We start from the raw sequence: 13,534 nt of genomic DNA on the forward strand, positions 1-13,534 counted from the left end.
GAATTCTAAGAATTTAGAATATGGGCCGGGAGGCCTATAAACAGTGACAAAATAACATGACTGATTTCCATACTTCTGACCCTGACAATATGTAGCATCATGGGCAGAGCGGAGAGTCAGATGCTCAAACGAATTATATTTATGACCCCCAACAGTCAATAAGGTAAACCTGGATTTATAAATAAAAGCAACACCCCCGCCTTGCTTCGCACCACGAGACGTAACTAAATGTGTACCCTGGTGGGCAGCCCTCATTCAGAGGAAGAACAGCTGTGGATTTGAGCCAGGCTTCACATAACCCAATCATATCCAAGTGATAATCCATAATTAGATCGTTAATCAACAGGGATGTCGAGGACAGTGATCTGATGTTAATGAGACCCAAACTGAAAACTTCTGTCGGGTTGACAGACTGACATCTTTAAATAGGCCTGAGTATCTTAAAATCCACTCCATGTTTTCCATCCAGTGCCCGGAGAGTGTCAGAAACCGCTGTCATCACATCAGGACTACAACTACCAGAAGCTGCAGCACTCTGATGAGGGGAGCGCCGAGCACCGATGCGCTCAGCTGACTAGATAACCGGCACAGACAACCCAGTCCAATGGAATACAAACTTTCTCCGGGAGCCTCTGTGGACGCAGCGACGTCAGTAGAGCAAACCAAGTTCTCTGATAGCAAGAATGTCCCGAGGGACATTATTGTTGTTCAGGCTCCGTAGCTGCAGAGTAGCTTAGCATCGCGCTAGCCGAAGGAGCAAAGTGTGGCGTCATGCAATGCAAAAAAGGCACTAGACAATCAAAAATGGTTAAAAATGCACACTGAAGAACCAAGAACCACGCCAAGTACATATTCAAATAAAAAAATTACACTCAAGCCACTAAAAACGAAGTTACAAACGAGAAAACTGGAGAAAAACCAGAGGAGCGGCAAACACACAACGCCAGTCTCCTCCTGTAAATGTGTACTGGCTGTAACTGGGGAAGTAACCTTTCATGGACTGCTGCTTCAGCCACTGGGAGTTGTGGACTCTTTTCTTTTTTGCTCCTGGTGAGTTTGACTTTTAAACAATCTGATTTGACCAGTAAACAAAGTTACATGGACCAAGATTTTGTCAGATTTTGTTGTGACATCACAAACTCTGGTACGTCAGAGGCTTGCCATCTTTATCAAACCTTTATCCAGTTCTGCTTTTATCCAGCTGCAGGTGAAGAGAGAAGTCATTTCAGAGACTGCTCATCTTGTACCCTGCTGCTCAGCTCCCCACACTAGATGAGAGTCCCCACCGACACAGATTACAGAAACAAGATGAAGAAAAGCTTCAAGCTGTCTCCAGGCTTTGCACAGAAGGCAACAAGGGACAACATGCAGCACCTTCTTGTTTCTTTTATGCTCTAAACGTTTGGTGCTGGGAGAACAGATGAAGAACATACGCCTGTTCGAACTCTACAATGAACCGCTGTAGCTGGCTGTTCGTATTTGTTTTAATTAAATTGTGGCTGGTGGCTGAGTTCAGAGATTAATTCCTCCAGGGTTACTTTCTGTCAGCGTTAATACCCATTAGAGTCTTGTTCACTGATGTTCACTTTGAGCAAGTTTCACATTGTTTTCCTGATATTTTGGTCCATGATGTAAAACGAACTAGTTTCAGCATAAAGACAGCCAAATCAGATGACTTAATCAGTTGTTTTTTAGCAATATTTACCCTGCGTTTCAGCAAAGTGGCAATATCAGGGTATTTTCACTGGCGTGTGTGTGTGTGTGCAGACAAGATAACTAAAAAAATGGCTGGAAGGATTCTCTTCAAACTTGGTGGGAATATTGTCATGGACACATCAACAGCAATGATGACTGACAAAGGTCTAGGTTTCTGAATTGAATATCCACTTTGTAATTTAATAAAACCATAATTGGACAAACAACAAGTAGCAAATACAGAATATTAAAGTGAGCTGCTGTGACTCTTAACAGTGCCTAAACCAAACTCTGACCAAGACAGTGAAGTCATATTTCCTCAGGGTCTCCAAAGTTCATCAAGTTCACTGGCAGCAGTTCTTTCCTTAGATCAAACAGTGCTTCACCCAAGACAGTCTGATGCAGGTTCAGCGTTCCCTTTGTCTGAAGACTGCCACCCCCCACTCATCACCACACCTGCTCCTTATATAGACAGTCAGTCTGGAACATTCCACATTCTTAAGAGGACATACAATTACACAGATCAACTACAGGGGAGCTATACCAATCACTAACATATAATGTAGAGTTCCATCTTGTGTTAGAATTCTGCCACCTCACAATATTACTTGGATAGATATCTGGACTTGAATAAATGTTTGGGCACATGTCTGAAGTCAAGGTTAAGGGCCCCTTCACACAGTGCGAAGTTTGGATGAAGTCCACACTTAGTGCGCATGACGCAAGAATCATGTGCAAACCATGTAATGTCGTCCCTGTTGCCAATGAATTGTACACCTGTTGCTACAACTATGTGCACACACAAGCACCTGAAAGACAAAGTATGTGCTGTGCGAACCCATCGCACCCTCTCCGGGCAGGTGCCGGCCAAATTCCAGGTGACACACATGAACACCTAACACTGCTCGCATGGCACTTAGAAAATGTGTGGCCAGTCGTACTCAAGGCATGACAAAGAGACTGCAGACAATCACTGTCATACTGCTGTGAAATCTGTCTAGGTTCCCCACGAGTGTGACTTTGCAAACACACACACAAACGTGGGTGTGTGCGCTCCACTTACGGGAGGCGTGGCTTCCAACAGAAGCAGCTGTGGTGATCTGTCATTCTGGACATTCCAGATGGACAACACATACTGTGTTTGGACAGTCATGGACAAACAACTGTCCACTGTGAGGCACATGTGTCTGGTTGCTGCTGTATTTACGCAGAGATACATAAAAACATACATCGCTGTGGTGGCGACAAGCTGCAGCAAGCGTGTGTGTGCACGGAGCGGACACTGACAGCCCCCAGGTTGAAACGGACCATCAGATCAGAACACGCAGCGGGCGATCTGACCGTCACGGCAACCACATGAGCTGTTTCACATGACATGGTGTGTGTGCTGTGGAGCGCCATCCACAAGACACGCGTGGTGACTGAACGCACCTGACCAGTAGTTGTGGACATCAGAGCACACTGCTTTTCATTCATGTCATTTCATGACTGTATGTCTGTGACCATGGGTCATCACCAGAGGAACAGATGGATCATATTTGTATTGCTTGCTTGATAAATGCTGTGTTTTATATGGTGTGGGATTTTATTTTTTTTATGGCATGTACCCACCAACCTACATATAGCACCACCAACATATAGCATCCAGGTTGTCCGTCCGTCCGTCCTTCCGTAAGTTCGTCTGTCCGTCCGTCCGTCCGTCCATCTGTCTGGGCGCAATTTGTTCGCCGCAACGTAGCTCGGCACCCATTGCTCACAGAAACTTCATATTTGGTGGGTGCATGCCTTGAAGGAGTACTTTGCATGGGTTCGAGGGCCAGTGACCTTGACCTACTTCTGAAGGTCACCAGTGGTCACAACTGTCATCCTTTGCCACAACGTAGCTACGCACCTATTGCTCGCAGAAACTTCATATTTGGTGGGTACATGCCTTGGAGGAGTACCTCACATGGGTTCGAAGGCCAGTGACCTTGACCTACTTTTCAAGGTCACCAATGGTCACAACTGTCAAAACCTTTGCCAAAACGTAGCTCGGCACCTTTTGCTTGTAGAAACTTCATACTTGGTGGGTACATGCCTTGGAGGAGTACTTCGTATGGGTTCGAAGGCCAGTGACCTTGACCTCTGTTTCAAGGTCACCAGTGGTTGCATTTGTTTTGAAGGCTGGCGACCATGACCGACTTTTTATGGTCACTGTTTGTCACATCCTTTAAATAAATAGTATGCCAATCTCCAGTTTTTTCATTGTATATCCCAGTTTACATCAAACACATAAGGCTTCAACCAAATACCCACCCCATGTAAGTACATATTACTGCACTTACCACTTGCACATGGAAAATAATACTGCACGCGGGGCATTTCGTGATGAATGTCTCTAGTTTGTAATACTTCCATGTCCTTCCTGATATGATGCAGCTTCCCACAGCTTTCAAAGAACAGCTCCGTAGCTCAGTGGTAAAGTCACTGACTGCACATCAGAGGTTTTGAAAGGCGCTGTTCCTGCTTGATGGACACGGGCGCATGCACAAACTTGCACACTGGGTTCGTGCATGCCTGCTCGTTGGGGCAATGTTTTGTGTGCTAATTTGGAACTGTTTTGCGCTGTTTCGCCATGTTCATCCAAATGCCGTCCAAATTTCGCGCTACATGTGAAGGGGCCATAAGGAAAATATGATCTGAAAAAAAATATTTTTGCATATCTCAACAACCAAGAAGCCACAATGGATGATCTAAAGCACATATTAATCATCAAAATATTTATGATTAATTGGTATGAATGACTTTACATTGAAGCCACACAGAGGGCATATGATGAAGTTAAAAAAAAAACACCGTTGCAGTATATTTACATGACCTTTATACTGTGGAGTGCACATCCATGCAGTGTATGCATCACTGTTTGTTTAGGTTGAGTTGAGACCAACATGAACAAAAAAGAAAATGTACTGCATTTTTGTTTGGAACGTGTTCTGATTTTTCCACTTTTAGGTGCTGGTATTGCCCTCAAACACAGCAGGTCCAAACAATGGGATTGGGATGGACACTCACAACATAATTTATCACATATCCACTTTAATGTTTGCTTATGGGCCTGTCACACCTTGTCGATTTAGCCAGCGTAGGGTGACAGGCCCGTTTCCAGCGGGTGGTCCAGGTTGGCATGGCATGGTATGGTACGGGTCAGCACGGATACATCTGACTTGGCTTGTGTTTACACTGCAAGCAGAATCTTTTTGTTTGGTAGGCAGAGCGTGTAGATTTTTTAATTTTTGTCTTGGTGGATCATGGGATTTATTTTCATTGCATACAGATTGCTAAAGAATCAACTGATGTCTGTGGTAAATGCTCATGAAAATGAATGAGGCACTGTGACTATTTCAGCATTTAAAATACCTTAATTTCATTGATGTGGCACAAAGTGCCAATGTTCTCTGGTCCAGGCTGAGAAATGCACCGGGAGCAGACAAACCACTGAGGGACTTCTTCCCCAGCCAAAAGGTGCTGAAAAAATGGTACGGTACAAGATGGTTATTTTGGTACCTGTTGTGGAAATGCACAATATGCCATTATAGGGTAGCTGACGAATACAGTTAGTTCATTGGTTGTCAAATGTATGCAGACGTCAAATATGTTTACATATGTAAATGTGCATTAGAGAAAACTTACACATAGGTTCAAAGCAAGTTACTCATAAGTTTTGAATATGCTAGACATGATCTAAACATATTTGTACTTATGAGTAACTTACAACATGTGTCAACAATTGCATAACTTAGTACCTACAGCTTATGGTCCATATATGTGGGACATATGAGTCATATGCTGGCATGCGTCAAAAATATTGGGCATACACAAAATTTTCTGATGAACTCGCTGTGCTATTGCCAGTGTGCCTTGCTATTGCCAGCAAATTGCCAACAAATTGCCAGCGTGCATCAACGTACTCTTAACTTACAAAAAACTTACCCATACAGTTGTATGCAAAGGTTTGGGCACCCCTGATAATTTTCATGATTTTCCTTTATAAATCATTGGTTGTCTGGATCAGAAATTTCAGTTAAATATATCATATAGCAGATGAAACAGATATTTTAGAAGTGAAATGAACTTTTTAGTATTTACAAAAAGGGTGCAATAATTATTTAAACAAAATTAGGCAGGTGCATAAATTTGGGCAGCCTTGTCATTTCTTTAATTTGAATACATTTAGCACTAATTATTGGAAAACAAAATTGGTTTGGTAAGCTCATTGACCCTTGACCTCCTTGCACAGTTGAATCCAATCATGAGAAAGGGTATTTAAGGTGGCCATTTGCAAATGTTTCCCCTCTTTGCATCTCTTGTAATGAGTGGCAACATGGGAGCCTCTAAACAACTCTCAAATGACCTGAAAACAAAAGATTATTCAGCATCATGGTTTAGAGGAAGGATGCAAGATGTCAGTTTCCACTGTGAGGAACATAGTGAGGAAATGGAAGACCACAGGCACAGGACTACTTAAGACCCGAAGTGGCAGGCCAAGAAAAACTCAGATATCTGAAGCGAAGGATGGTGAGAACAGTCATAGTCAACCCACAGACCTGCTCCAAAGACTGTAGTGGGGTAGACTACGCTACCCAGAATACATTGTGGTGTGACTACGCTACCCAGAATGCATTGCGGTGTGTGGCTGAAAAGGGAGTTCCGATGACGATCAGTAAAGTGTACACTGTACTTACCTCAGCATCCGTCTCATCTTTATTATACATGGTGTCAGAAGTGGCAAAGGACACATATCTCCTAGACGGAGTTAGATGAAAAGCTAAGTCATTTGCGGACACGACGAAAGTGGGATATACCCGCTAGAAACGGTGGAGTTTGGCATGCACACGAAAGCGAGGGGAGTGCCAGTGATGCTGTACAAGCCGGTGAGCGGGAAACTCAGCTAAGCTACAGGGAGCTTACTAGCCATTCCAAAACATGAAACAGAAAAGACTCGGCATGGCAGTTTCAGTACAAATAACACAGCCAGAACCATTCGACTTCTCAAGACTGTATGACTGGCCGAGATGGATCCGAAGATTGGATAGATTCCATGTTGCATCCGGATTACGCGACCAAGACGAGGAATATCAGGTAAATGCTCTCCTATATGCTATGGGGGATCCGGCTGACAATATCCTCAGTATCCTGCCAATCACTACTGCAGAGAAAAAGAAATATGCCTTAGTTAAAGCAGTGATGAAAAAAGATTTCATAGGCAAACACAATGTGATTTTCGAAAGGGCACAGTTTAATATGCAATGCCAGCAAGAAGGGGAGAGTTCACAAACTTACATCACCGAAGTTCACAAGCTAGCAGAACACTGTAAATTTGGCTTACTGAAGTAGGAGCTCATCAGAGACCGAATTGTGGTCGGGATAAGAGACAGAAAATTATCTGAAAAGCTCCAAATGGACTCTGAATTGACGCTACAAAAAGCAATAGATCAAGTGAGACAAAGTGAGACTGTTAAGAAACAACAGGCAATACTACACGGTGCATCAGTCCAGTCAAACATGGATGCAATCAAAACAATGAGAAGAGGAAAGAACTTTCAACAGATAGGGAAACAAAGGCCCCAAACGTGTGATGCACCTAGTGACAAAGAATGCGGTCGATGTGGGGGACGAAAACACACATGGAAGGATTGCCCAGCCAGAGATGTGGAATGTCGTAAGTGCCACAGGAAAGGACATTATGCTGTGGTCTGTCGCAATGATCAAGCAGGGTATACTGTCACAGAAGAACTGTCAGACAGCGATTCAGACTATGCATTCTTAGGGGAAGTGTCTACAACAACCACCAAAGCATGGATGGAGAAGGTCACTAAGAATGGAGACGCAGTCAACTTCAAAATCAACACGGGTGCAGACGTGACCTCCATACCACAAAGCATCTTCAATCCAGAGAGAGATGGTCAGCTACAGAAGCTGCTGAAAAGATTAGTGGGCCCAGGACAAAATGTGCTGAAAGTTAGGGGCTGCTTCCAGAGCAAACTGTGTGCAAAAGGCTGATCCACAGAGCAATGGGTGTATGTCATGGAGGGGCTGACACAACCACTTTTGGGTCTGCCAGCCATACAAGCCATGGGGCTGGTGCACAGAGTCAATGAAGTGACACAGTCAGATACTGACTTCAAGGCACTTTACCCAGCACCCAAGGGCTAGGAAACCTGAAAGAACCATACCACATCGAACTGGAAGAAGGAGCTGTACCCCATCCACTGTCAACTCCCCGCAGAGTACCCCTTCCACTCAGAGACAAAGTACATGAAGAGCTTGAGAGAATGGAAAGTATGGGGATCATATCGAAGGTGACTGAGCCAACAGCCTGGTGTTCTGGCATGGTAGTGGTGCCAAAACCAAAGAAAGACAAACTGAGAATCTGTGTGGATCTCACACATCTGAATGCAGCAGTGAAGCGAGAGCGCCACATATTGCCTGCTGTAGACCAAACACTGGCAATGATGTCAGATGCCAAAGTTTTCACAAAACTGGATGCAAGGTCAGGATTTTGGCAGATTCCGTTAACTCCAGACTCTAGGGCCCTCACAACCTTCATCACTCCATTTGGGAGATACTTTTTCAACAGACTCCCGTTTGGAATTGCATCTGCTCCCGAACATTTTCAGAGAAGAATGTCACAGATGTTCGAGAGTTTTGAGGGGGTCTTGTGTCATGCAGATGATGTGTTGGTGTATGGACGAGACAGACAGGAACACGACGAGAGACTACACCGTGTGCTGCAGAAGATACAGGAGGAAGGACTTACGCTTAATGAGAAGTGTGAGTTTTCACACGAGAACATCACATTCGTCAGACACAAGGTGTCCTCAAAAGGAATTGAGCCAGACCCAAACAAGGTGAAGGCTATCCTACAGATGCCTGAGCCTACATGCATGGAAGATGTGAGATGTCTTATGGGTATGGCAAACTACCTCTCCAAGTTTGTACCTCAGATGACCACCATCACAATGCCACTCAAAGACCTGCTGAGAGACAAAAACAAGTGGGTCTGGGATGAACCGCAGCGTACTGCTTTCGAAAAGCTGAAAAAGGGACTTAGTTCACCAAAAGCGCTTGCTCAGTACACAAACACAGCAGAGACAAAAGTGGCCACAGATGCATCACCATATGGAATAGGTGCTGTCCTTACACAAAAACAAGCAGATGGGTCCTGGCAACCTGTCACATACATCTCAAGGGGATTGACAGAGAAGCGCTATGCGCAAATTGAAAAAGAGGCGCTGGCTGCGACGTGGGCGTGTGAGAGACTGACCCCATACCTGCTAGGACTGCACTTCACTCTGCAGACAGACCATAAGCCCCTGATCCCTCTGTTGAGCAGCAGAGGTTTGGATGACCTCCCCCCCAGAGTTCTGAGATTTCAACTGAGACTCCTCAGGTATGACTACGACATTGTTCATGTGCCAGGCAAAAACCTCATCACTGCCGATATTTTGTCCAGAGCTCCACTGAGTGACCCTCCATCGGCGGACGACCTGCAGCTGGAAAAGGAAGTCCAGGTGTTCGTGGATGCTGTTGTGTCTTTGCTGCCGGTTACAGACTCACGGCTGTCAGAAATCAAGCAGGTACAACAAACAGATGACACATGCAAAACAGTGACACACTACTGTCAAACAACTTGGCCACAGAAACACAGGGTGAGTTCCAACATCACACCCTACTGGCAAGTCAGGGCAGAGCTACACATTGTAGGAGGACTTCTGATGAGAGGGGATAGAATAGTCATTCCCCAGACACTCCGAGGTGAAATAATGAGCAAATTCCATGAAGGTCACCAAGGAATATCCAAATGCCAGGCCAGAGCTCAAGTTTCTGTGTGGTGGCCAGGTATCTCCACACAAAGAGACTGTAGACAGGTGTGAAATGTGTCAGAGATACAGAACACTGCACAGAGAACCCCTCATGCAGTCACGTGTCCCTGATAGGCCCTGGCAAAAAGTCGGAATGGACATGTTTGAGTGGGCAAACAAGACCTACCTTCTCATCGTCGATTACTTCTCACGATACATAGAGGTCGCAGAGCTCAAGACCACATCATCTGAAGCCACTGTTCGTGCTGTGAAGGATGCTTTCACACGTCATGGATACCCGGAGACTGTGGTATCTGACAACGGACCACAGTTTTCTTCAGAGACATTCAGAGCATTTGCAAAAGAGGCCTGCTTTGCACATGTCACGAGCAGCCCTCGCTACCCACAAGCAAATGGCGAGGCTGAACGTGCCGTGCAGACAATCAAAGGTCTGTGGAAAAAGGACACCGACCAAACCAGAGCACTCCTAGCATACAGGGCCACACCATTAGAGCATGGATACTCACCTGCACAACTACTTATGGGAAGACACCTGCGCACATCCCTCCCACAGTCTTCAGGTCAGCTCACGCCAAAATGGCCTGACTTGGAGGCTTTCCGCAGGGAGGATGAGGAAGGACAATGTAAACAAGCTTCACACTACAATCGTCGCCACCGGGCCAGACCACTTCAAGAGCTCAATGCAGGACAAAAGGTGTGGATCACCACAGAGAAATATCCAGGGACTGTGCTGGGGACTGCAGACATGCCAAGATCATACTTGGTGGAAACTGACAAGGGGGTTCTAAGGAGAAACAGACTTCACTTGAGAGCCACGGAGAATCCCTCTGTAACCACCACCAAGTCAGGCAGAGTTTCCAAGGCTCCAGAGAGGCTTGACCTGTGTAGAAAAAAAAAAGAAAAACAAGAAAGAAAACAATATATGGAATGTGAATGAGATGTCTGTTTAGTTTGTATTACAGCTGTAACATGGTTCATGGTTTACATTTGAGGTTTACATTTACAGGTTCTGATATGGATTACATGGTTTAAGAGAGAAATGTAATCTGAATGTTTCAGTCTAATACAGGGGTTAAGAGAGAAATGTGTTTTGATAAAATAAACCATAAGAAAGTTTAATATGTAAAGAAAATAATTCCAGAGACATTTACATGGTTGATGTGCTTAGCTAAAAGGAGGAGATGTAGCGGGGTAGACTACGCTACCCAGAATGCATTGCGGTGTGTGGCTGAAAAGGGAGTTCCGATGACGGTCAGTAAAGTGTATGCTGTACTTACCTCAGCGTCCGTCTCATCTTTATTATACAAAGACCTACAGCATGATCATGCTGTGTTGCTGTGCGTTGTTCAACTATACAGCGCACTTTGCACAAAGATGCTGTAATGCAGAGGAAGCTTTTTCAACCTACACACCACAAACAGAGTTGCTTGAGATATGCTAAAGCACAGCTGGACAAGCCAGCTTCATTTTGGAATAAGGTGCTGTAGACTGATTAAACTAGAATTGACTTATTTGGACATTACAAGGGGCGGTATGCATGGCTGAAAAAGAACACAGCATTTCAAGAAAAACACTTGATACCTACAGTAAAATTTGGAGGTGGTTCCATCATGCTGTATGGCTGTGTGGCCAGTGCAGGTACTGGGAATCTTGTTAAAGTTGAGGGTCATTTAGATTCCAGTTAATATCAGCAGATTCTTGAGAACAATGTTCATGAATCAGTGACAAACCTGAAGTTGCGTTGGGGCTGGATCTTTCAACAAGACAACGACCCTAAACACTGCTCAAAATCTACTAAGACATTCATACAGAGGAACAAGTACAACATTCTGGAATGGCCATCTCAATCCCCAGACCTGAATATTATTGAAAAACTGGTGTGATTTTAAGTGGGCTGCCCATGCTTGGAAACCAGCAAACCTGAGATGTTTTGTAAGGCAGAATGGTCCAAAATACCTTCAACCAGAATCCAGACTCTCATTGGAAGTTATAGGAAGTGTTTAGAGGCTATTATTTCTGTATGATGTATTTTTTTTCTGTTGGGGTGCCCAAATTTAATCACCTGCCTAATTTTGTTTAAACAATTATTGCACACTTTCTGTAAATCCTGTAAACTTCATTTCACTTCTCAAATATCAGTGTGTTCGTCTGCTATATGATAAATTTAACTGAAATTGCTGATCCAAACAACCAATGATTTATAAAGGAAAATCATGGAAATCATCAGGGGTGGCCAAACATTTACAACCCCAATTCCAATGAATTTGGGACATTGTGTGAAATGTAAATAAAAACAGAATACAATGATTTGCAAATCCTGTTCAACTTATATTCAATTGAACACACCACAAAAACAAGATATTTAATGTTCAAACTGATAAACTTTGTTGTTTTTGTGCAAATATTTGGTCATTTTGAAATGGATGCCTGCAAAAAGTTTCAAAAAAGTTGGGACAGGGCAACAAAAGGCTGGGAAAGTTGATGGATGCTCAAAGAACGCCTAATTGGAAATACAGTGAGGAAAATAAGTATTTGAACACCCTGCGATTTTGCAAGTTCTCCCACTTAGAAATCATGGAGGGGTCTGAAATTTTTATCTTAGGTGCATGTCCATTGTGAGAGACATAATCAAAAAAAAAAAATCCGTATGTATGATTTTTTTTATTTATTTGTATGTTACTGCTGAAAATAAGTATTTGAACACCTACCAACCAGCAAGAATTCTGGCTCACACAGACCTGTTAATTTTCTTTAAGAAGCCCTCTTATTCTGCACTCTTTACCTGTATTAATTGCACCTGTTTGAACTTGTCACCTGTATAAAAGACACCTGTTCACACACTCAGTCAATCACACTCCAACCTGTCCACCATAGTCAAGACCAAAGAGCTGTCTAAGGACACCAGGGACAAAACTGTAGACCTGCACAAGGCTGGGATGGGCTACAGGACAACAGGCAAGCAGCTTGGTAGAAGACAACAACTGATATGATTATTTATTAGAAAGTGGAAGAAACACAAGATGACTGTCAATCTCCCTTGGTCTGGGATTCCATGCAAGATCTCACTTTGTGGGGTATGGATGATTCTGAGAAAGCTCAGAACTACACAGGAGGACCTGGTCAATGACCTGAACAGAGCTGGGACCACAGTCACAAAGATTACATTAGTAACACATGATGCTGTCATTGTTTAAAATCCTGCAGGGCAACAAGGTCCCCCTGCTCAAGCTAGCACATGTCCAGGCCTGTTTGAAGTTCACCAGTGACCATCTGGATGATCCAGAGGAGGCATGGGAGAAGGTCATGTGGTGAGATTAGACCAAAATAGAGTTTTTAGGTATCAACTCCACATGCCGTATTTGGAGGATGATAACAACCCCAAGAACACCGTCCCAACTGTGAAGCATGGGGGTGGAAACATCATACTCTGGGGGTGCACTTCTGCAAAGGGGACAGGACAACTGCACCGTATTGAAGGGAGAATGGATGGGGTCATGTATTGCGAGATTTTAGCAAACAACCTCCTTCCCTCAGTAAGAGCATTGAAGATGGGTCATGGCTGGGTCTTCCAGCATGACAATGACTCCAAACACACAGCCAGGCCAACTAAGGAGGGGCTCCGTAAGAAGCCTTTCAAGGTCCTGGAGTGGCCTGGCCACTCTCCAGACATGAACTCAATAGAAAATCTTTGGAGGGAGCTGAAACTCCAAACCTGAAAGATTTGGAGAAGATCTGTATGGAAGAGTGGACCAAAATCCCTGCTGCAATGTGTGCAAACCTGGTGAAAAACTACAGGAAACGTTTGACCTCTGTAATTGCAAACTAATGGCTACTGTACCAAATATTAACATTGATTTTCACAGGTGTTGAAATACTTATTTGCCGCAACATACAAATAAATTATTAAAAAATCATACATTGTGATTTCCAGATTTTTTCTTTGTTTTTTTTTTTTTAGATTATGTCTCTCACATTGG

General features: G+C 44.0%; 1 pseudogene; it reads right to left on the reverse strand.

Annotated features, from left to right (window-relative positions):
- LOC117503578 overlaps positions 1 to 6,446 on the reverse strand; it is a 144,773-nt pseudogene extending 138,327 nt beyond the window's left edge.
- Positions 6,447 to 13,534: the final 7,088 nt, after the last annotated feature.

This window comes from Thalassophryne amazonica, chromosome 2 (assembly GCF_902500255.1).
Source record: "Thalassophryne amazonica chromosome 2, fThaAma1.1, whole genome shotgun sequence".
NCBI classification, from domain to species: domain Eukaryota; kingdom Metazoa; phylum Chordata; class Actinopteri; order Batrachoidiformes; family Batrachoididae; genus Thalassophryne; species Thalassophryne amazonica.